The 24,827-nt window shown below is 46.4% G+C and overlaps 1 long non-coding RNA gene and 3 other non-coding genes across 4 annotated transcripts; 3 read left to right on the plus strand and 1 right to left on the minus strand.

The window, feature by feature from the left end:
- Positions 1-1,479: 1,479 nt before the first annotated feature.
- LOC122932141 lies at positions 1,480-24,722 on the minus strand. Its single transcript, XR_006388281.1, has 3 exons — positions 24,660-24,722; positions 15,887-16,008; positions 1,480-1,685 (listed from the first exon to the last, which is right to left on the minus strand). It is a non-coding gene; the product is annotated as an uncharacterized LOC122932141 (long non-coding RNA).
- Positions 8,357-8,574, plus strand: LOC122933485. The gene has a single exon (XR_006388447.1). It is a non-coding gene; the product is annotated as a small nucleolar RNA U3 (small nucleolar RNA).
- On the plus strand, positions 15,541-15,758 carry LOC122933493. The gene has a single exon (XR_006388455.1). It is a non-coding gene; the product is annotated as a small nucleolar RNA U3 (small nucleolar RNA).
- On the plus strand, positions 17,670-17,887 carry LOC122933486. Its single transcript, XR_006388448.1, has one exon. It is a non-coding gene; the product is annotated as a small nucleolar RNA U3 (small nucleolar RNA).
- Positions 24,723-24,827: the final 105 nt, after the last annotated feature.

Consider the following 24,827-nt stretch of genomic DNA (forward strand, 5'->3'; position numbering starts at 1 on the left):
AATAGACGAAAATCATAACGTAGAATAAGCATACCAGGGACTATAACCCGAGCAATGGTATATGAGCATAAAGTAAAGACAGAGAATATAAAATCTAAAGTAACAATAATCCTTGATCGAAATAAAATCATGTAAGGGGATACCTGGTGCCGCTGTACACCACAGGGGTGTTTGCTTATGTAGAGACCACCTGGAACAGGCTTATGTTTTTGGTGGAATTGCTACAAAATGCCCAGCGTGCACCATTAGCATAAAATGACAAGCTGCTGATTAACCCCTTCAGCCCCAGAGATTTTTTGTTCCTTACTCCCTGTCTTCCAAATGCCATAACTTTGTTATTTTTCCATTCACATAGCCATAAGAGGGCTTGTTTTTTGCAGGACAAATAGTACTCTCCATTTACTGTTGCATACAATGTAGTGGAAAGCTGGAAATAAATCCCAAATGCAGTGGAATTGGAAAAAAATCTGCTACAGGTTCTTGGGTTTTATTTTTACAGCATTCTCTGTTAAAACTCACCTGTTTTCTTCATTCACCAGATCAGTACAATTAAGTTTTTGGACGCGGCAATGCCTATGATTAGAGGTGAGCGAATTTCATATTTTGAAATTAGTTTGCGCTTCGTTTAGTGGTAAAAGCAGAATTGGGTCATGGATTCCGTTATGATGGACCATAACGCAATTCCATAACGGAATGCCTTTAGAGGGAGGAGTCCTCTCCTGCATAACGGAAACAGGATGGATCGGTTATGCAGGCCATAGACTTCTATTATGACGGAATGAATAACTGAATGCCTCTAAAGGCATAGAATTGCGTTATGGTCCGTGGTAACGGAATCCATAACGCAATTCTCGTTTTACCACCAAACAAAGCGCAAACAAATTTCAGAACATGAAATTCGTCCATCCCTATCTATGATGTTTATTTAATTTTTATTTTTTTTGTTCTGGAAAAAGGGGGTAATTTGAATTTTATATTATTTTTCATTTTTTCTATAATTTAAAAAAAACTTTTTTAGGCTCCAGAGGGGACCCCAACATGCAGTCATAAGATTGCCATTTGTGTTAAACAATGGGATTTTATTCATTACAGAATACAATAATCAGTATATTCCAATGCAGTGCTGCCACCTGTGGGCCTGAATTGGACTATACCAGTAATAGGCCTAGAAGCCTTGTACAAACTTTGGCCTGTTACTACTAAAGGAACACCTTCCCCGTTCTCACCAAGGGGAAGGTGTTCCTGCCCAGGAAGACCACAGTCTAAGTCTTAGACTGTGGTCTTCCTGGGCAGGAACACCTTCCCCTTGGTGAGAACGGGGAAGGAGTTCCTTTAGTAGTAACAGGCCAAAGATTGCAGACATTTAACCCCTCAGATACCGGGATCAAATATTACCACAACATCTTAGACTCTAAGATGTTGTGGTAATATTTGATCCCGGTATCTGAGGGGTTAAATGTCTGCAATCTGTGATCGCAGACATTGGCTCTGGGTATCTGCTTTGTGAAACAGCAGGCACCGTTCGGGCATGGTGCTTGCTGCGGAGTGGGTGCAATCTTTAAAGACCTAACTGCTGCTGTACATGTTAAGCTGCACCCACGCTGCTCGAGTCCTCTACTCTGTAGGTTTCTTCCTGTAGCAGAGGAGTAGAGGAGGAAGAAGGGCATTGCATAGTGGAAAAAAAACTGCAAACAAACAAGAAAAAACAGTCAGAGATCTGCACTTATTTCTTAAATCTTAAAGTGTAGCTGCCGTTTCATTTAGTATTTTTTTTTTACTAATCTGTAGAGAGGGACAGTGAGAGGGAACATTTTTGTAATATACTTTATTTAGGCAAAATGTTTATTTGTGGTAGAAAGCTGGAGCTGAAATGTCCCTTAGTAGCGCTCTCTCACATGAGCATTGCTAAGGCACATCCGTCTTCTAGCAGCATAGGAGAGACGGGCTGTGCCAGTAAGGATGCCGGTAATTGAATTAAATGCGCTGGGTCTCGCTGAAGAGACCCAGAGTATTCAAACTGCTATTCTTATTTTGGCCACCAGATGGAAGGCCAACATAAGAAATGAGCAATAGACAGTAATAAACTTATTTAAAAAAATACATGATTGTTCAAAATTAAAAATTAAAAAACTGATTTTATAGGCTCATGAGTTTCAAAATCATTACAAAAAATAAAAATTTTAAATCCCCCCCCCCCCCTTTCCGTGTGATAAAATAAATATCTAAATAACAAAAGATATAAACATCATGGGCAGGGGCGTAGCTAGAAGTGACTGGGCCCAACAGCAAATTTTTGTATGGGCCCCCCCAACCCCCGCCGCACTTCGCAACTCCATCCTCCCATGCAAACCACACTCCTTTGGCTAGTCAAGATCGCAGACAGGGGGCAGGCCCAGGGGGGTGCAGACAGGGGCCGTGGGGTGCAGGCAAAGGCCAGGTGGGGCACATACAAGGGCCAGGGAGGTGCAGACAGGGGCCAGGGGGTCACAGATAAGAGCCAGGGGCACAAACCAGGACCAGGGGTGCAGACAAGGGACCAGGGGGAGCAATGGACAAGGGACCAGGGGGGGGGGGCAATGGAAAAGGGACCAGGGGGAGCAATGGAAAAGGGACCAGGGAGGTGCAGACAGGGGCCGGGAGGGCACAGGCCAGGGCCGTGCAGATAAGGGCCAGATGGGGCGCAGATAAGAGAAAGGGGGGGCAACAGGCCAGGGCCAGGGGGGCACAGACACGGGCTAGAGGGGGCACAGGTCGGGGGGGGGGGCACAGACAGGGGCCAGGGGGTGCAGATAAGGGCTAGAGGGGGCACAGACAAGAACCAGGGAGATGCAGACATGGCCCAGGGAGGGGGGCACAGACAGGGGCCAGGGGTTGCAGATAGGGCCAGGGAGTGTGCAAACAGGGGCCAGGGGAGTCACAGACAAGGGCCAGGGGGGGCACAGACAAGGGCCAGTGGCTGCACTGAAAGGGCCAGGGGGCAGTGTTCCCTCTAAGCCTCTGCTGTTGCTGAGCTGAGCAGTTAGGTAGCTGGGCAATACATCATGAACAATCTCTTACTAACGGTGCATTCCTATGTAGCAACGACGGGGTAACCTGCAATACCGTGTGAAAGGGGAATTCTCATCTAATGTTTCTGTGGATTTAAAATAAATGAGCGACAGATGCTGACTCCTCTGGCAGTGTATGGAGAGGTGGCTCAACATGTGTGGCTCCTTCTATTTACTTCTATGGGAGAATGAGACCTGTGGTATCTGAATCTATAGGACTCCTGTGGATATTCTGTAAAAGATTTATCTGCAGTCCTATGTAACACTACAAATAACACAGTGATAAATCGTATATATACAGGGAGTGCAGAATTATTAGGCAAGTTGTATTTTTGAGGATTAATTTTATTATTGAACAACAACCATGTTCTCAATGAACCCAAAAAACTCATTAATATCAAAGCTGAATATTTTTGGAAGTAGTTTTTAGTTTTAGCTATTTTAGGGGGATATCTGTGTGTGCAGGTGACTATTACTGTGCATAATTATTAGGCAACTTAAAAAACAAATATATACCCATTTCAATTATTTATTTTTACCAGTGAAACCAATATAACATCTCAACATTCACAAATATACATTTCTGACATTCAAAAACAAAACAAAAACAAATCAGTGACCAATATAGCCACCTTTCTTTGCAAGGACACTCAAAAGCCTGCCATCCATGGATTCTGTCAGTGTTTTGATCTGTTCACCATCAACATTGCGCGCAGCAGCAACCACAGCCTCCCAGACACTGTTCAGAGAGGTGTACTGTTTTCCCTCCTTGTAAATCTCACATTTGATGATGGACCACAGGTTCACAATGGGGTTCAGATCAGGTGAACAAGGAGGCCATGTCATTAGATTTTCTTCTTTTATACCCTTTCTTGCCAGCCACGCTGTGGAGTACTTGGACGCGTATGATGGAGCATTGTCCTGCATGAAAATCATGTTTTTCTTGAAGGATGCAGACTTCTTCCTGTACCACTGCTTGAAAAAGGTGTCTTCCAGAAACTGGCAGTAGGACTGGGAGTTGATCTTGACTCCATCCTCAACCCGAAAAGGCCCCACAAGCTCATCTTTGATGATACCAGCCCAAACCAGTACTCCACCTCCACCTTGCTGGCGTCTGAGTCGGACTGGAGCTCTCTGCCCTTTACCAATCCAGCCACGGGCCCATCCATCTGGCCCATCAAGACTCACTCTCATTTCATCAGTCCATAAAACCTTAGAAAAATCAGTCTTGAGATATTTCTTGGCCCAGTCTTGACGTTTCAGCTTGTGTGCCTTGTTCAGTGGTGGTCGTCTTTCAGCCTTTCTTACCTTGGCCATGTCTCTGAGTATTGCACACCTTGTGCTTTTGGGCACTCCAGTGATGTTGCAGCTCTGAAATATGGCCAAACTGGTGGCAAGTGGCATCTTGGCAGCTGCACGCTTGACTTTTTTTCAGTTCATTTTGCAGTTATTTGCGCCTTGGTTTTTCCACACACTTCTTGCGACCCTGTTGACTATTTTGAATGAAACGCTTGATTCGCTTGATTGTTCGATGATCACGCTTCAGAAGCTTTGCAATTTTAAGAGTGCTGCATCCCTCTGCAAGATATCGCACTATTTTTGACTTTTCTGAGCCTGTCAAGTCCTTCTTTTGACCCATTTTGCCAAAGGAAAGGAAGTTGCCTAATAATTATGCACACCTGATATAGGGTCTTGATGTCATTAGACCACACCCCTTCTCAATAACAAACACAGATTGGTCACTTATCTTTCTACTTGGAGGCTGCAGGAGTGGAGCAGTCAGGAGGCACGGAGGGAGGAGGGGGAGCCATGCTGATAGCATGCAGAGAGGTTTTTTCTTCCTGACCTCTGCATGCTTCCTTCTGGAGCGCGGACCTGGCAGCATCAATCAGTGTCAGCAGGCACGTGTCTAGAGCCGGCTCCTCATTGGCTCAGCGTGCCTGCTGACGTGTAATGCTGCAGCCCTGCGGTCCTCCTGAGCCTGCACGCCTGAGTGAGTCCGGACACATACATATAAATAGCTTTCTTTATAGGGCTGACAAAGGGAGGGGGGATTGGCTGTCGGCGGTCAGGGACTGATGGTGATGTGACCGCACTGTAAGGGAAGTGCCCGGCCTGAGATAATCCCCATGTTGTCTGACACTGAGACACTGCTCTCAGGTGGACGGGCCCCTTGTCAGCTGCTTCCCTGGTAGTTACGCCACTGATCATGGGTATCACCGCGACCGAAAATGCCGTACTATTAAAATACTAAAATATTTTTCCAATATGGCAAATGCAATAACGGAAAAAAGGGTCAAAATGTTACAAAAAATTCACACACACTTCAAAATGGTATCAATAAAAACTACAGATTGTCCCACAAAAAATGAGCCCCCATACTGCTCAGTAGATATAACTATACAAAAGTGATGGGGCTCAGAATATGGTAAAATTACATTTATTTTGGGACCTACTAAAAGAAATGACAGAATGGAATGCCCATAGACTTTAAAGGGGTTGTCCGGGATTGGTGATATTTGCTTAAGTGCACTGTAGTCACCTTAATTGTACATACATGCCTGCATTATCTTTATTTTCCTTTTCTGATGCCCCGTATTCTAATCCAAATTTGGAGCCGGAAGTGCGGTTTCTCTACAAGTTAGTGACGTACCGGGCCCCTCAGTGGAGAGCAAAGCCTCTTCTTCCGCTTTGCAAGGAGCCCGGTGACTCACCGGCACCCACGAACATTATTCAGAGCGCAGAGAGGGCGGGTAGTAGGTGGCAACAGGCTGCGCTAAGTAACGGTCTGGTGACGTCACCGGCACCCACAAACATTATTCAGAGCGCAGAGAGGGCGGGTAGTAGGTGGAAACAGGCTGCGCTAAGTAACGGCCCTCTGGTCCGGTGACGTCACCGGCACGCAAGAATATTATGCAGAGCGCAGGGAGGGAGGTTTGTAGGAGGTAACTTCAGGGCTATGTAACGCCCCTCTGGTCCAGTGACATCACAGGGCATTGTGCAGCCTTAGCTATGAAGATAGAGAGGAGGTATATGCGGGCAGGAGGCGGAATACAAATGAGGGGGGAGGATGCACGGAGGAGTGGAGACTGATCTGACTGACAGCCCGGACGCCGCTATGCTGCGCTGCCTTGTGGGACCCACAAGGCAGTGCGTCAGGAAGTTACCACAGATGTACACAAACATGTCAATATTCAGTGGGGGACCGTGGAAGCACTGGAGGAGTGCTAAAAATGCAGGAACACAACAGGAGGACCTTAAATCAGCTAGACATGGTAAAATATCATGTTTTTAAAAATCTTTTTGATCCCGGACAACCCCTTTAACAGGAAAGTGGAAAGCCCATAGAGAATAATAGAAATGTAATATTTGAATTAGAGACAAAACCATTTGACATATCTAATGATTATTTAGCAGGCTTACTCTCCAAATTCAGTCGGATTATTTAATGTTCAGATTAAGTGGAATTATCACTGTTTTCTGCAGAATGACGAGGGTGAATGACACAAAGGAATGCCCATAGACTATAATGGAAAGTAAACTATGAGCTCATTTGCAGGTAAATCTGTGTTATGTAGGACATTAACCTTTACCGCAAGTGTTCCCTGGGTAGAGTAAAATATTGTAAAATGAAAATTACCTTGGATTATAACCGTTTTCTATAGAATGCAAAGGTGATGGAATGCCCATAGGCTATAATGGGAAGTAAAACGTGACTTTGGTGCCTGAACCATTCAACATATTAAATAAATCTGTAGCAGGCTTACTCTTCAAGTTCTGTGGGATTATTTAAAATTGAGATTAAGAGACATTATCATGTTATTAATAACATGTAATAACAGATTTACCTGCAAATGAGCTCAGAGTTTACTTCCCATTATAGTCTATAGGCATTCCATTATGTCATTCCTCTTGTCATTCCATAGAAACCAATGATAATCCCACTTAATATTAATTTAAAATAATCCCACAGAACTTGAAGAGTAAGCCTGCTACAGATTTATTTGATATGCTGAATGGTTCAGGCACCAAGTCACGTTTTACTTCCCATTATAGCCTATGGGCATTGCCGCAAATGAAACGCTGTGGGAACAAAACCCATAAAATAGTGGAGGAATTGTGTTTCTTTTCCAATTCCACCCCATTTGGAATTTTTTTTAACCACTTCCCACTATGTTATATGCCATAATTAACAGTCGTATTAGAAAGAATAACTTGTCTTGCAGACAGCTATGTGAACAGAAATATAAAAAAAGTTATTGCTCAAGGAAGATAGGGAAGAGAAATGAAAACGCAAAAACCTCCGGTAGTGAAAGGGTTAACTTATTTAATAAGACAGTGCTGACTTAATTAAATTAGATCCTGCGGCTTGTGAAGCTGTGTGGTACTGGATCACAGCGCAGCCGCATCATGAGGTTGTGTCCTGATGAACACAGCTAACCACACAAACCACCCCACCCACTTTTCGAAACGTTTGCGCAAATAAGCCCAAAAATTCCCAAACTCCTATTTTGCTACTTTTTAAAGCCAAATTACTGGTGTGCAGGCGTATTAAATTCTCCCCAAAATTCTCTGACATGTTGCAAGGAGCACCAGATCTGTCACACAGCACTGCCCTGTAATAGATCAGGCTCATCTGACTGCAGTAGATGTGGACCAGTGAGTTCTGAGGTGGGTAATGTACGGTATAAGATCTGTGCCCGTGCTGTATATGGCTCCTCTGCACTACAACGTAAGGTGTACTATGGTCCAGCCTGCTCTGCAGTATACTGTGTGTTTGTGTTCCGATGACTGTCAACAAAGCTATTTACAATGTAAAAAAAATAAAATGCTGTATGTTTGTGTTCTGATGACCAATTGTAAATAAAGCTAGTTTCAATAAAATAAAAAACCTGCAGAATGACAGAAATCCTGAATAGCAGGCTAGTTAGTGGCAGATGTAGGGAAGCATTACGTGTCCTGTATGGCTCTCCAGTGTCTTGCTGTGTCTCCTATGCAGATGAAGCAGTAACAGGAAATGCGGGTGGGGGTGGGTGCTGCCTGCATGTCACTCATCACATTGCTCCAGTGAGTAGGTGGGGCAACAGAGCCGAGCTTGTTTCCTATTGGCTGCCTGAACTCACATATGCTAATTGAGATAGGACAGCAGTTGCATTGTGGGTATTAGGTTTTCCAGCTTGTATTTCCAGTGGAGCGCTGCTTCTCCCCGTCCACAGTACATCAGTGACTACAGGGCTGACTGTGAGGTCTCCCTAATGTTACAGGCAGGGACCTATCCCCGGGGCTGTCATTGCAGCAGGTAGCAGGTTAAGACTATACTTTCAGGGATCATTTCTATAGTTTTTATACTCGGAAATGTGCTCTAAAGTGTCTGAGCTCACCAACCATGAGGAGGAGCTGTAGTGATCTCTCCTGAGCGTGAAGAGAGCTCTCAGTCCTGCTTCATTGCAGCTGCTGATTGCTATTGATGATCGTTCTCCTTCTCTGTCATGGAGAAGGTGGAGGGAGAGATCACAAGCTGAGTGGTTGGTTTTATTCTATGGTTAATAGAAGATTAATACTGTTATTATTTCTAATGATCACTAGTGCTGTGATCTCGCATTGCATGCTTGCAATGTTTTGGTCTTACTGTGATTTGTAAACCACAGATACATACTTTGTGTGTTCTGTCCTCTGTAGAACTGGTCAATCCTTGTCTGTGAAGCAAAGAGATATAGGACATGTTCTATGTTTTTTGCAGCCCTGCAGAACAGACATACTGATGTGAACCCATTGAAATTAGTAGGTCTGTATTCGTCAGCAAAAAATGCAGATCGGATGCAGGAGCCCATATTTCTCGCTAGTATCATTGGGGGACACAGACCGTGGGTATAGCTGCTTGCTGCCACTAGGAGGCGACACTAGGCTAAGAAGTGATAACTCCTCCCCTGCAGGCTATACCCCCTCCAGCCTGGAGAGAGCATATCAGTTTTTAGCTTAGTGTCGTAGGAGGCAGACCTCCCTGCTTTTGCAGGGCGGCTTACTTTTATTATTTTATCTTTTTCCTTTTTTTTTAGGTTTGGGGAAACAGAGTCGCCTAGCCAATCTGTCTACCCCGGGAGCAAGGCCGGTGTCGGAATCCCTCACCGCTCGCCCTCCCCAAGAAACGAAAGTGGACCAGGGCAGCCCAGCTCCCCTGCTTCCCGCCAGCCAAGGGGTCACCTGAATCCGGCGAGACCCTCCGCCATCCCAGTCTCCTGCCACTTCGTGTGCCAGCGGCTGAAGAGGTGGCCCTGCTGGTACTCTGAGAAAGGGTGAAGAGAAGGGGATGAAGATGGGGTGAGTAGTCCGCATTGGGTAAGTACCTCGGCCCTTCCCCTTCCCCCCGGTCACCTCAGCATAAGATGGAGGACCTTTTTTCCTCAGGTGAGCCATTCCTGGTGAGGGCCCCACATTACCTCAGGCCCCAATGTAAGTTTGGGCTTCTGTCCAGACGGGGGCCTGGGTTCTCCTCAGATTCCGTCCAGCAGCCGGCACTGGTCCAGTTGTACGGCCTGCGGGGTGAGCTCCCGCGGCCGGTGTTCGGCCAGGGCGCTTGCAGTGCGCCGCTCCGGTCACTCCACTTCCCGGCCGGCTATTCGTTCGGCCGGCGCTAAAAATTTAGGCCCCGGCTCCTCTTCGGGCCTACCGGGACTCAGCCCGTGCAGCTTTTAGCGGCACGGGATGGGTTCCCGCAGCGAGAGGGGACTCACCCCCTCCAGATCAGTGGGCAGACATCGGCGCTGCTCTTCAGGCCCGCTGTGGTAACCGGCCGGCAGTACCGCCCGGTCGGCTGTGCGCCAAACTTTACGTCCCGGCCTTGCGGCCTACTAGGCCGCAACTTTCATTCCAGTTATGGAGGGGGCGGGTTCGTCCTTTAGGCGCGGATTCTCCCCGACTAGCTGTCGCTCCTCCCCCAGGTGCCCGCTGAGCTCCGCTCCCGGTCCTCTGAGCTGGGTTAACCCTTTGTGGCAAGTCGTTTGTTTGCAGCTGGCTCTGCATTATTCGGTGTCCCCTTCTGCAGGCCAATTACCTTAGATTAGGAAGTTAACCCTAACCCCTGCCTGCCGGCATGTCCACCCTGGTGGTAGGGTATGGGGCTGGGCCCATGTCCTATGGACAGGGGAGGATTGCTCACAGTTTCCTAATCCGCCCTCCGGGGCTGTTTGGTTGAGAATGCACACAGGAAGAATTCTCAGACCACCCTTCTGGGTCGTCTGGTGTATAGGCCACCACATGTGAAACCCAGGGGAACACATCTTCCCAATCCGCCATAAGGGCCGTTTGGTTTATAATGCTCCACCTGCACAAATACAGGGGAGCACATCTGAAGGATTCCCAATCCGCCCGCTGGGCCGTTGGTTGATGATACTCCACCTGCACAACTACAGGGGAGCACACCTGAAGGATTCCCAATCTGCCCGCTGAGGCCGTTTTGGTTTATAATGCTCCACCTGCACAAATACAGGGGAGCACATCTGAAGGATTCCCAATCCGCCCGCTGGGCCGTTTGATTGATAAGACTCCACCTGCACAAATACAGGGGAGCACATCTGCAGGATTCCCAATCCGCCCGCTGGGCCGTTTGGTTGATAATACTCCACCTACACAACTACAGGGGAGCACATCTGAAGGATTCCCAATCCGCCCGCTGGGCCGTTTGGTTGATAATACTCCACCTGTACAAATCCAGGGGAGCACATCTGAGGATTCCCAATCCGCCCGCTGAGGCAGTTTGGTTGATAATACTCCACCTGCACGGATCCGGGGGAGCACATCTGAAGGATTCCCAATCCGCCCTACGGGGCTGTTTGGTTGATAATGCTCCACCTGCACGGATCCGGGGGAGCACATTTGCAGGATTCCCAATCCACCCTATGGGGCCGTTTGGTTGATGATGCTCCACCTGCACAAAGCCAGGGGAGCACAGCTGCTGGATTCCCAATCCACCCCTCTTGGGTCATTTGGTTGTTAACCCACATGCGCAATCCAATGGAGGACCTCGGGCAGTTCCCAATCCACCCTCCTGGATTGTGGGTGGGTTGGTTGAGTGCCGCCCACACAATCCTGTGAGCGGTCAGATAGGGATGCTGATTCCACCTCCTGGGTGTTTTGATGGTTATATCACTGCCGTCACAGCCTACAACTGCCGTGGCTGGATGATCAGGGGTAGAGCTGCGCACGAGCAGGACATTTCCTCCTCGGTCTCCTCCGCACCTCCACCCTTCCTCTTTAGGGGGATATTCAGAACCCTCCCTTCTGACAGGGGTTGGTTCTGAGCGAACAGGGAACAGTTCTGCGGACTCTGATATGAATCTTCTAGACTGCATCCATGCTACCGGCAGTACTGATTGTCTGCATTGCCCCTTCCTTAGGCGGCATTTGCATTGCTACTGGATACAGTCCTTACCCTTCGTATTCCCTTCTTCCACAGGTGGACTGACGGCACTTGCACGGGTCAGTGCCAGCCATTCGCGTCTCCCCTTTCGGTTGTTATCGGATTGCTGTTCCACTGGTACAGTACTGGCGTTACGCATTAGCCTCTCTCATAGGAGGCGTTATGGCTTTATCGCGGGTGGCAATGTTTGCTGTAAGTATTACCACCTTGCTTAGGTGGAGGAATTCTCTACCCACCGGGTACGGGACTATTCATATGCATTATCCTCTTCCATAGGGGTGTAATTCTCTGCCATTGGGGTCATTTCCTACTGGGTGCGTTACCCCCTGCCATAGATTAGGTACTTGCGCTAACTCAGGATACAGTACTCCCTATATATTTTTCTCCCCTTCATAGGTGGAGTGGTGGCACTTCCATTGAGTGTAGTGCTTACAGTACGTGTTACCCCCTCCATGGAGGGGGTTATTACACTACCGTTGGATGCGGTTCTGATCATCTCCCTACCTCCCTTCCTTGACGGAGGATCGCGCTACCACTGAATACTATTCAACAGTCGTGGCATTACCCCCTTCTACATCTAACAGGAAATCACTGAGCATCTGTGCATGCGTTAATTCAACTAAGCCTGCGCACTAGATGCCTTGGATTCCTTCACGGGTGGGCCGCGGCAACAGTCGTTGCCATTGGTGCCTGGTACTCTTCGTCTAAAGGTATATGGATACTGGGACTGCTCCCATACTGTATCCTTCCGTCTCTTCTGGTGCTGGTTGTTGGCGCAGATAGGTCGTTCTTTGTTCTCTTAGGGGAGTCGCTCAGCAACTCTTCAGGTGCCCTAGATTCCCATCCCTATGGGCCTCCACCGTTCAGGTCGGTCAGAAATTGGTCCTCTACAGCGTGCGGGTGCACGCCATTGTACAAATGTTGGGATTACGACCCAGCGAGGCCAAGGTTGCACTGACTCTGTATTCTGGGCCACCACTATTCCTCATTAGGTGAGGGTGTTTTGCTGGCGTTCTGCATGGACTACTACAGCGTGTTCTCTAAGTCAGGATGGCCGAGTGGTCTAATGTGCCGGACTCCAGAGTTAATATCTTCCGTGTGTGGGGTGTTCGGGTCTCCAAATGGAGGCGTGGGTTCAGATCCCACTTCGGACAAAACAGCAAGGGTAGTTTTCACAAGGGCCGGAGATCGAACACATGGCAGTGGGTCAGCCCCCTCAGATAGGGGTTCTACCCTGACACTGCTTCGGCGGTTGCTCTGGTTTTGCCCCCTTTTTAGATGGAGTGCCTCATGATGGCTCTGGTTGACTGAGATACCTTGGTTCCATGCTACTTCTGGGTGTCCTTAGGCCTCTTCCTCAGTTTTACGCTGGGAGGGGCAGGCTGTAGCTATTAACTGTACAAGGGGTATTTACATCTCCGCTACATGCTAGGGTTCCTACTGAAATTCCTATTGCACGGTTCCTTCGTCAGACGGCGGTTTCTTCTGACTTTGGGATTGGTATCCTGTACGGGGTAGCCTCCTCCTCAGCTGGAGTGTGGCCTTTGCGTTACTCTGGCAGGCTTCCTTTGTATGGGCTCCTCCTCAGGGGTGTATTTCATTACCAAGAGATCTGTACAGTGCCAGTCCCTGATGGCAATGGGCTTCGCCCTGACCTCTTCATGGTCTTCGTTACTGTTAACTGTCCGTTGCTCTGACAACTATTGTTCTTGTGTCGTCAACTTGGGTTTGGCACTGGCGTCAATGCCATGGCTGTCAGCACCTTACTTGGGCGCGCTCGACTGGATAGCTTAGTCCCTGTGGCACTCGTCTACCACTACGGGGATACCTTCCTTCAGATATGTTTAATTAGTCCCTGTGGCACTCGTCTACCACTACAGTGATTCCTGCCTTCAGTTAGGATTACTTCTGTGTCACATCAAGCGATGGTGGTCATTCCTTTCTCTGCTCCTTCCGGGGGCGGACTACGGTCCCCCCAAGCCAGGCTGAGCGGGTGACCGTCACACCTTGTCACCTCTGGTAGGGATTTCGTTCCTTGAACGGAACACCCCTATTTTTCTTTCCTGTCCTTCCTCTAGCTGGATTGCCGACCACCTTTCCCTTCGGTCTCCTCGACCGGTGGCAATGGGTTGTATAGCTAATGGAATCCGGGACCTATTTTTTTATTTATTTTTTTCCATGGAGAGTATTCTCTTATCTTGGTCCCTGCCCGGAAGTCCATATATGTCAATTATGGGGTTTTTCCATTACCGGTTCCCTTTAACCAGAGGAGGATCCTGCGAACCTGGATTTTGGTTCCGCTTCCACAGTTGTGGTCAACAACCGGCTTCGCCCCGACGGTCGGTAGATCGCTGGAGGCGTTTCAGGAACAAACAAGCCCCCCCTCTGGGACTTCTTCTTATTGTACGTCCATTTGTCCTTTGGCATTTGCATCAGGCAGTGCTCTGCCAGAATTTTCTTCTGGCGGAAGGTCGCCGCTTTCCGGGTCATCTCGGACATGGTTTTCTCTTCTTTCTCCCTCGTATCTTGAGGGCGGACTCTCCATCTGCCATCCATTTTGGCCTCGGAGATTTGCTGGTCCATATCTGGCGCGTTCCGCTGTATGGGTTTTCTGCCTGTTTTTCTTGGAGGTCCTTGTCATAGCTGGCGTCTTCCAACGGGATGCTTTTTTTCCTGGGATGTCTGGCGGTCGGTTGCTTCGTAGCGGAGTGATGGCCTGGCCGACCAGCGGTCGTCATTTCTAGGGTTCATCTACTCCAGACATCGCTTCTAGAGGGCAGCGTCTTGGTCTTCCGGCAAGTTCGCCGAGTTTTCGGGGGGCTTTTCTAGACATCAACTGTTGCTGCTCCAGGCAGCAAGATCTTGCAGACTGCAGCGGATGACGCATCCTTGAGGGCGTTTTTTCCCCAGGGGCGTGTGATTTGTTTCCCTCCCCGTGGACTGCTTTAGGACGTCCCACGGTCTGTGTCCCCCAATGATACTAGCGAGAAAACGAGATTTTTGTGAACTCACCTGTAAAATCTCTTTCTCGCGTAGTTCATTGGGGGACACAGCTCCCACCCAGTGTTCTGTTTGCCGCACATATTGGCGGTTGGTGGGCCAGTATGGTCCTCAGTTCTGGTTCATCCGACTGATGTTGTCACTTACTGGTTGTTTACTGTATTTTCCTTATTGATTTTTTTCTCCTACTCCTATTGCTTGGGCACAAACTGATATGCTCTCTCCAGGCTGGAGGGGGTATAGCCTGCAGGGGAGGAGTTATCACTTCTTAGCCTAGTGTCGCCTCCTAGTGGCAGCAAGCAGCTATACCCACGGTCTGTGTCCCCCAATGAACTACGCGAGAAAGAGATTTTACAGGTGAGTTCACAAAAATCTCGTTTTTTGGTCCGCATCCAATCGACATTTTTGCGCATGTGATGTGCACCCATTCATGTCAATAGGACAGTACACCGTGTACTGGCCTGACAAAAAGATAGAACATGTCTTATTCTTGTCCATTATGCAGACAAGAATATGTGTTGTGTAGAGATGAGCGAATCGACTTCAGAAGAAACATCCGAAGTCGAATCGCATAAAACTTTGTTCTAATACTCTACAGCGCAGGAGCTCCGAACAGTATTAGAATGTATTGGCTCTGATGAGCCGAAGTTAGTGCTTTGCGAAGTCTAGCGAGATTTCGCGCAATAACTTCGTAAATTAAATTGTACTGTAAAAACCATTTCCCGAATTTGGGTTCGTTTCCAAGTGGTACGTCGCCTAGTGCATGTTTTTTGTGTGGCACACTGCACGTTTTTGTTGCACTGGTGTAGAAAGCAGGCTCCTTGGGCTTTAAAAAAACAAACAAAAAAGAAAACTGCCGAGCTTGTTTCCTATTGGCTGCCTGAACTCACATATGCTAATTGCGATAGGAGAGCAGTTGCATTGTGGGTATTAGGCTTTTCCAGCTTGTATTTCCAGTGGAGCGCTGCTTCTCCCCGTCCACAGTACATCAGTGACTACAGGGCTGACTGTGAGGTCTCCCTAATGTTACAGGCAGGGACCTATCCCCGGGGCTGTCATTGCAGCAGGTAGCAGGTTAAGACTATACTTTCAGGGATCATTTCTATAGTTTTTACACTCGGAAATGTGCTCTAAAGTGTCTGAGCTCACCAACCATGAGGAGGAGCTGTAGTGATCTCTCCTGAGCGTGAAGAGAGCTCTCAGTCCTGCTTCATTGCAGCTGCTGATTGCTATTGATGATCGTTCTCCTTCTCTGTCATGGAGAAGGTGGAGGGAGAGATCACAAGCTGAGTGGTTGGTTTTATTCTATGGTTAATAGAAGATAAATGCTGGTATTATTCCTAATGATCACTACAGTGCTGTGACCTTACATGGTATCTGCAACATTTAGTCTTACTATGATTTGTAAACCACAGATACATACATTGTGTGTGCATCAAACTTCTCGATGTCTAAGTGCAGAATTGGTGCGTCTTTGACACAGATCTCACCCATCCATTGAAATTGATGAAATCCTCAGCTGTAACCGCAAACGTAATTGATGTGCTGCAGATTTAGAAATATGAAATGCATGTCAATTTCTACATGGAAAAAAAATCTGTGTACATGATATTTGAGCGATCGTGCACAATTTGCTGGTACTGTAATGTGCTGGTTTTCTTCTGCAGCAGGTTTTGTTACAGAAATTTCTGTGACTGAAAATCAGTTCCACACACTTGAATGCAGCTTGCAGATCGATGTGAATTAAACTTATTTTCTGCAAAGGACAGTTCAGATTTTATTTTTTTTGGGCACTGATTTTGTAGTGTTCAGCTCAAAAAAACGCCTAAAAAAAGGCTGATTCATTTCAATGGGAAGCAGCACTTGCTTTTTTTTCCACGTGGAAAAAAGCAGCATGCCCTATATTGGGGCAGAATCAGCGCGGAATCTCCCATTGAAATGAATAGGAAGCATAAAAAAGGCTCCATGTAAGTCCATGCATTTTTTTCCTGCATTTTTCGCACATTTTTTGCGCAGATCCACGCCAAAACCCTCAAGCTGAAAATGCAGCTGTGATCAGTTGCCTGTGCCTGCTGGATATGTATTTAGCTTTTTCCACTAAAATGTAGGGAAAATTCTTGAGAAATGCAATTAATATGATAGTTTGATGATTATCGCTGCATCCAACAAAGTCTGAACTATTAAAATATTTTAAAAAATGTTCCTGTGCAGTGAATGCTGTAACGAAAAAAAATAATAAAACAATAAAAAAATGCAATTCCACATTTTTTTGTCACCTTATCCCCCCCAAAAAGTTGAATAACAGTGATCAAAAAATGTATGTACCCCAAAAATGGTACTACTTCAGTTTGTCCCGCAAAAAACAAGCCCTCATACAGCTCTGTTGAGCGAAAATAAAAAAGTCATGACTGTCAGAAAATGGCGATGCAAAGAAAAATCCCCAATAGAGAAAAAAATTGCCTTATTTGTTTTTTTAAAAAGCACAGAACTCAAAATGTGATCAAAGTATTGGTGTCATATAACAGCCAGTGCTAACCCACGCCCTGAGTCACGCCCCCCCAAGCCACACCCCCAAATAATCATTCAATAGCCAAAATCGAGGTTACATGTTTAATTGTCATTTTCATTTTTGTCATATTAATTTCATATCATGAGCTTATCGCCCGTAACAGGTAAATATCACAATAATTGCATTTCTCAAGAATTTTTCCGACATTTTAGTGGCAAGAGCTAAATCCATAGAGCCAGCAGATGCCACTATGTGTACTACTACTGCTAACTAGGAGATTCCTAGTTAGAATGACAGAAATCCTGAATAGCAGGCTAGTTAGTGGCAGATGTAGAGAAGCATTACGTGTCCTGTATGGCTCTCCACATGTCTTGCTGTGTCTCCTATGCAGATGAAGCAGTAACAGCAAATGCGGGGGTGGGTGCTGCCTGCATGTCACTCATCACATTGCTCCAGTGAGTAGGTGGGGCAACAGAGCCGAGCTTGTTTCCTATTGGCTGCCTGAACTCACATATGCCAATTGCGATAGGAGAGCAGTTGTATTGTGGGTATTAGGTTTTTCAGCTTGTATTTCCAGTGGAGCGCTGCTTCTCCCCGTCCACCGTACATCAGTGACTACAGGGCTGACTGTGAGGTCTCCCTAATGTTACAGGCAGGGACCTATCCCCGGGGCTGTCATTGCAGCAGGTAGCAGGTTAAGACTATACTTTCAGGGATCATTTCTATAGTTTTTATACTCGGAAATGTGCTCTAAAGTGTCTGAGCTCACCAACCATGAGGAGGAGCTGTAGTGATCTCTCCTGAGCGTGAAGAGAGCTCTCAGTCCTGCTTCATTGCAGCTGCTGATTGCTATTGATGATCGTTCTCCTTCTCTGTCATGGAGAAGGTGGAGGGAGAGATCACAAGCTGAGTGGTTGGTTTTATTGCTAAGTGTAAATAACAGGTTTAAGCTACTTGGCGGTGATACTGTAGACTTACATGCAAGTTTTGTTAATAACAGTTGATTGCTTTTAAAGTGAAATTTCATCAGTTACGGACAACTGTAATCGTGAAAACTGATAGATGGCGCTATGCAGTAGAACGTTAGGGATGAACTGTATTCTACAAGGAAATCTCATTATCAAGGTGTAAAAGCGATAGATGGCGCTAGGCAGTCAGAGATAATTGTAGTCAGTAAACTGTACCCAGATGTTACTCAATGTGCAAACCGATAGATGGCGCTAAGTAGTGGAATATCATGGATGACCGTAGTCTGTAACTAAACCTAATGTTCGAGGTTTAAAACCAATAGATGGCGCTCAGTAGTCGAAATCATTACACGTAGAAGACAATAGATGGCGCCAATTGATTCAAAACATTGTAACCAGTTTGTTGCTCGATATGCAAGACCAATAGAGGGCGCTAGATACTTCAGGATCGTTACACTTTGAGGACGATAGCGTGCGCCTTCAGTGCTCACTCCTCGCATCTCTTTCAGTCGTTTTGCGAGGTTCCTGCGGCGTTTTCATTGTGTGCTGGGTGTATGTGGCAGCACCATTTCCTGCCCAGTATGCTTGATTTCATGGGCAATGTCACTTTTACATAGTATCATGTATAAGACTTTGGGCCAGATATATCATTAGGCAAAGTCACTTTTGTGGAGTGGAAAAGTCGCAAAAAAGTCCCAAAAGCTAAAACTGCGCACAAATTTGCGACTTTTTTCTGCTCTGCACTATGCTCGCCAGTTTTCTGAAAGTGGGCGTGTTTTCGTATGTAAATGAATCTCTAGACAGATTTACTATTGGGACTTTTTTAAAAAGTCGCAAAAAAGTCGCAACTTCACTCCAGTGAGGACCATGCTTATCTTATGAGACTTTTCAATAGAACATGCGACTTTTTCATAAAAACGTGCGACTTTTGTAAAGCTGCTTACTGACGGATAAACTGCTACTGTCAAACCACATTTATTACAGTCTTAAAGGGGCGATCATAAATCTGACTTGGCTAAAACTGACTAAAGTTTAGCCATATGTGAAAGTGGAGTGAGCTGTCAGAGTCGTGATAAATCTGGCCCTTTGTGTTTTCCTCAACCTCATTAACCACTTGCCGCACACTTAACGCCAAAAGGCGTCCGGGCGGCGTCAGGCTCAGCGATGCCTATTGGCGCCATCTCGTGTGAGCCAAGAGTTCACGTGAACGTGCGTGCGCAGCTGAGAAGTTGAACTACAGCCTGTCGGCGCTGATCATTCTCATTCGCTGGCAGGCTGTAGATGCGATTTTTTTTTAACATCAGAGAGGTATATTAGACACTGTTTTGTTAACAACGTCTAATATACCTGCTACCTGGTCCTCTGGTGGTCCCTTTTGTATGGATCGACCACCGGAGGACACAGGCAGCTCTGTAAGTAGCACAAAGCACCACACACACAATACACCCCCCCCCCCCCCCGTCACTTATTAACCCCTGATCACCCCATATAGACTCCCTGATCACCCCTCTGTCATTGATCACCCCCCTGTAAGGCTCCATTCAGATGTCCGTATGTGTTTTGTGGATCCGCAAAACACGGACACCGGCAATGTGCTTTCCGCACATTGCCAGAACTATATAGAAAATGCCTTTTCTTGTCCGCAATTGCGGACAAGAATAGGATATGTTCTATATTTTTCCGGAACGGAAGTGCAGACCCGGAAGTGCAGATCCGCAATTCCGGATCCGAGCGGGACAAAGTCTGTCCCCATAGAAATTAATGGGTCCGCAATTCCGTTCCGCAAAATGCGGAACAGAATTGCGGACGTGTGAATGGGGTCTAAGGGTCCCTCATCACCGGCAGTTAGTTAGCTACTTGTCAGGAAGTTAGCGCCCAGCCCACCGCACTGCAGTCACTGATTAGTCGCTGATTAGCGTCATCGCTGTCGCTAATCAGCACTAGTACTATATAGTATCTGTAAGTGATCAAGACTGATCGCAACCAGATCTATATCAGTACATTAGGGTCACCTTAGGCTCTACAAAAAACGCAGTGTTCACCCGATCAGGCCTGATCTTGTGCGCACACTTGCGTTCAGTCCGCCCCACCGCAGTGACAGAATGTTTTTTCTGATCACTGCAAAAACACCGTAAAATCGCTGCGGCGCTATAAAGATCACTTTTGAGGGGCATGGCGAGTTCATAGAAGATTTTTTTTGGGCACAAGTTAGCAGAATTATTTTTATTTTTTTCTTACAAAGTCTCATATTCCACTAATTTGTGACAAAAAAATAAAATCTTTCATGAACTCACCATACCCCTCACGGAATCCAAATGGGTAAAAATGCCCTGTGAAATCCTAAAGGTACTCATTGGAATTTGGGCCCCTTTGTGCATCTTGGCTGCAAAAAAGTGTCACACATGTGGTATCGCCGTACTCAGAAGAAGTAGGGCAATGTGTTTTGGGGTGTATTTTTACATATACCCATGCTGGGTGAGAGAAATATCTCAACTTTGTATAGAAAAATTGAAAAAGTTGTCATTTACAGAGATATTTCTCACACACAGGATGGGTATGTGTGAAAATACACCCCAAAACACATTGCCCTACTTCTCCTGAGTATGGCGATACCACATGTGTGACACTTTTTTGCAGCCTAGGTGTGCAAAGGGGCCCAAATTCCAATGAGTACCTTTTAGGAGGGCATTTTTAGACATTTGGATTCCAGACTTCTTCTCACGCTTTAGGGCCCCTAAAATGCCAGGGCAGTATAAATACCCCACAAGTGACCCCATTTTGGAAAAAAGACACCCCAAGGTATTCCATGAGGGGTATGGTGAGTTCATGTAAGATTTTATTTTTTGTCACAAGTTAGTGGAATATGAGACTTTGTAAGAAAAGAAAAAACAAAAAAACATTTTCCGCTAACTTGTGCCAAAAAAAACCTTCAAAACTTCTATGAACTCGCCATACCCCTCACGGAATACCTTGGGGTGTCTTTTTTCCAAAATGGGGTCACTTGTGGGGTATTTATACTGCCCTGGCATTTTAGGGGCCCTAAAGCGTGAGAAGTAGTTTGGAATCCAAATGCGTAAAAATGCCCTATGAAATCCTAAAAGTACTCATTGGAATTTGGGCCCCTTTGTGCACCTAGGCTGCAAAAAAGTGTCACACATGTGGTATCGCCATACTCAGAAGAAGTAGGGCAATGTGTTTTGGGGTGTATTTTTACATATACCCATACTGTGTGTGAGAAATATCTCTGTAAATGAAAACTTTTTAATTTTTTTTATACAAAGTTGTCAATTTACTGAGATATTTCTCTCACCCAGCATGGGTATATGTAAAAATACACCCCAAAGCACATTGCCCTACTTCTTCTGAGTACGGCGATACCACATGTGTGACACTTTTTTGCAGCCTAGGTGCGTAAAGGGGCCAAAAGTCCAACGAGTACCTTTAGGCTTTATAGGGTTACTCACAATTTAGCTCCGCCCAAAATGCCAGAACAGTAAACACACCCCACAAATGACCCCATTTCGGAAAGTAGACACCCCAAGGTATTCACTGAGGGGCATAGTGAGTCCGTGGGAGATTTTCTTTTTTTTTTGCTAGAAGTTAGCAGAAATTGAAACTTTATTATTATTATTTTTTCCTCAGAAAGTGTAATTTTCCGCTAACTTGTGAAAATAAATGAAATCATACATGAACTCACCAAAATAAACTTTTTTTGAGAAAATTGCGGTCTATTTTGATTAATATCAGAAAAAAAAAAATCTCAGCAGCAATCAAATATCACCAAAAGAAAGCTGTATTTGTGAGAAGAAAAGGAGGTAAAATTCATTTGGGTGCCAAGTTGCATGACCGAGCAATAAACCGTTAAAGTTGTGAAGTGCCGATTTGTAAAAAAGGGCCTAGTCACTAGGGGGGTATAAACCTGTGGTCCTTAAGTGGTTAAACATGTCTGACAGCCTGTTACTACCCATCTCTTAGCTAACATCATTTCCTCCCGGAGGAAGTCTGAGCTGTCTAAGCAGAGGGTTCAGACTAGAATGGAGTTGTTAGTAGGAGGTCCTTCCCCTGGAGTCAGTATTCTAGCCCAGCGGTGCCCACCCGCCGGGCCCTGGAAGATTGTTTGCCGGACCGTGGCAATCAGGGCTGTCTTTAACGCAGTACTAATGAAGTGCTTTGATTATGGAAGCGATCATTAGTACTGGAGGACCAGGAAGCAGTGAAGGATCTGTACTCACCGCTTCCTGGTCCTTGGCTGCGCAAAGCGAGGGCGCAATGTGACCTTACACTGTGCGCCGCACCCACGATACACAGTCGACAGCAGGATGAAGAGGATCGCGATGGTGAGGAGTGGTGGCATCCAGGAGAGGTGGATTTTTTTTATTTGTGCTGATGGCTGGCTGACATGGGGTCTGATGGCTGACATGAGGGCTGATAGATGGCTGAAGGTTGGGGTGTTGATCTGAGGCATTGGGGGTCTGATTGCTGGTCTGAACTGAGGTGTAACGGAAAATATTTTTTTCTTTTTGTTCTCCTCTAAAACCTAGGTGCATCTTATGGGCCGGTGCGTCTTATAAGGCTAAAAATACCCCGTCCCAGAATCCCCCACCCCATCTGGTCCCTGGGAAAATTGTCTTGCATGAAACTGGTCCTTGGTGAAAAAAAGTTGGGGAACACTGTTCTAGCCTGTTCAGTGTAGATCGGGCTAGAATGGAGTTGTTCGTAGGAGGTGCTCCTCCTGGAGTGTATTCTAGCCTGTTCAATGTTCTGGTTCTAGGTGTTTATTTTTTTGATAATTTATTTATCAGTGAGGAAGAACCGTCAGTGGTTAGAGAAAAAAAATTAATAAGGAAATAGTTGAAGGTAGGGTGGCGGGTCCTTGTAGTTCTCTGCCTTTTCAGAATGATCTGTTGGTTTGTTTCCAAAAAAATCTTTAAATGATTTTTGTCTGATTTATCATCTTCTCTCAATGATGAATTAGACCAAAATCTAGTTTCAATAGCGTACAGTTCATTTGATAATGCTATTAACTGAATTCTGATTGAATTCTTATGGTAAAGGTAGCTTGATGGCAAATGCCGATATTAAATCAGCTTTCCGCCTCCTTCCTGTTCACCCAGATGGTTTTAATTCATTAGGTTTTTATTTTGATGGTTCTTATTATTTTGGCAAGTGTTTACCTACGGGTTTTTTGTTATCATGTTTTTATTTTGAATCCTTTCTACATTTTTACAATGGGTTGTTGAAGAAAGTGTTAAAGGGTCGTCTGGGTTCAGAGCTGAACCCGGACATATCCCTGTTTTCACCCAGGCAGCCCCCCTGACTTGAGCATAGGAGCAGTTCATGCTCCGATGCTGTTCTTTTGCCCTGCGCTGAATCGTGCAGGCAAAAACATGTTTTGGAGTTTCGGTGACGAACCAGGCTCTCCTTAGGGCTGCCAGGCAGAGGCTTTCGCCCATCAGAGCCAGTGACGTCACCGAACACACTGCTGGGCGGAAGCCTCCACCCAGCAGTGTGTTATGGTAAATAAAAGAGCCCTTGCCCTGCGCTATCCAGTGTAGGGCAAGGGAGCGCATGGGAGCATGAAATGCTCCGATGCTTACATCAAGGGGGCTGCCTAGGCAAAATTAAAGGTATGTCCGGGTTCATCTCTGAACCCGGACAACCCCTTTAAAGGGGTGGGGTTATTCATTCATTTTTTGTTTCTTGGCCCTGTTGATTCTCTAAGGGTCCATTCACACATCCGCAAAATGGGTCCGCATCCGTTCCACAATTTTGCGGAACAGGTGCGGACCCATTCATTTTCAATGGGACCAGAATGTGCATCCGCAATTCCGTTCTGCAAAAAAAAACGGACGTGTGAATGGACCCTTAGTGTGTAGTAATTTGTTGCAGTGTTTTTATGGTATATGCGATCATTTTGGTATTCCTTTAGCGTCAGAGAAGACAGTTTTCTTTAACCACCTCCGGACCGCCTAACGCACATGTGCGTTCCGGAGGTGGCAGCGCTGCGCACAGTCACGCATATACGCGTCATCTCGCGAGACGCGAGATGACACGACTATGCGCGCGCGCATGCGCAGTTCGCGCCGGCATTTCTTTCAGGACCATTTCGTCAGCAACCTGCCAGCCAATGATCGTGGCTGGCAGGTTGCTGATTTTTAAAAAATCCAATCAAAGTGCCAGATAGCAGATCATATTTGTAAATATGATCTGTTATATGGCCGCCTGCTCCTCTGCTGGTTCTTTTCGTCGGTTGGATCCAGCAGAGGAGCAGGCTTCACAGTGAGTACACCAACACTACACTATAGCCCCTGATCACCCCCCTGAACCCCAATTAACCCTTTGATCACCTCTTTGATCACCCCCTGTCAATCACAAGTGAAAAGAAAAAAGTGATCAGTGCAAACTGTCACTTTTTTTTTTCACTGTTATTGACCGTTAGGTTTTAGGTATAGTTTAGGTCCCTTGGTTAGGTAGTTAGCGATCAGTTAGCGCCCAGCCCACCGCACCGCAGTCCGTTATTCGCTGATTAGCGTATCGCTAATCAGCATTTGTACTTTTATAGTATCTGAAAGTGATCAAAACTGATCACGGTCAGATCTATAATAGTACTAGTCAGGGGCGTTGCTAGGGTCTCAAAAGATCCGGGGCACAAGCCCCAATAAATATGCCCCCCCCCCCCCCGCCGCACTATGCTGTACTTGCTATACAGCGGCACTTACCTGTCACATCCAGGGCCTCCAGGTGACGTCTCCTCTCTGTCATCATCTTCTCGGTCTGGACAACTTCTCTCAGCCGCCTCGTCTCTGCAGAGTGTGACACACAGACATCTTAGCTTCCTCACTTTCTATCATTATCCCCCAACTGGAGTCCCCACAGTGTTATCCTGC

Source organism: Bufo gargarizans, chromosome 3 (genome assembly GCF_014858855.1).
Source record: "Bufo gargarizans isolate SCDJY-AF-19 chromosome 3, ASM1485885v1, whole genome shotgun sequence".
NCBI classification, from domain to species: domain Eukaryota; kingdom Metazoa; phylum Chordata; class Amphibia; order Anura; family Bufonidae; genus Bufo; species Bufo gargarizans.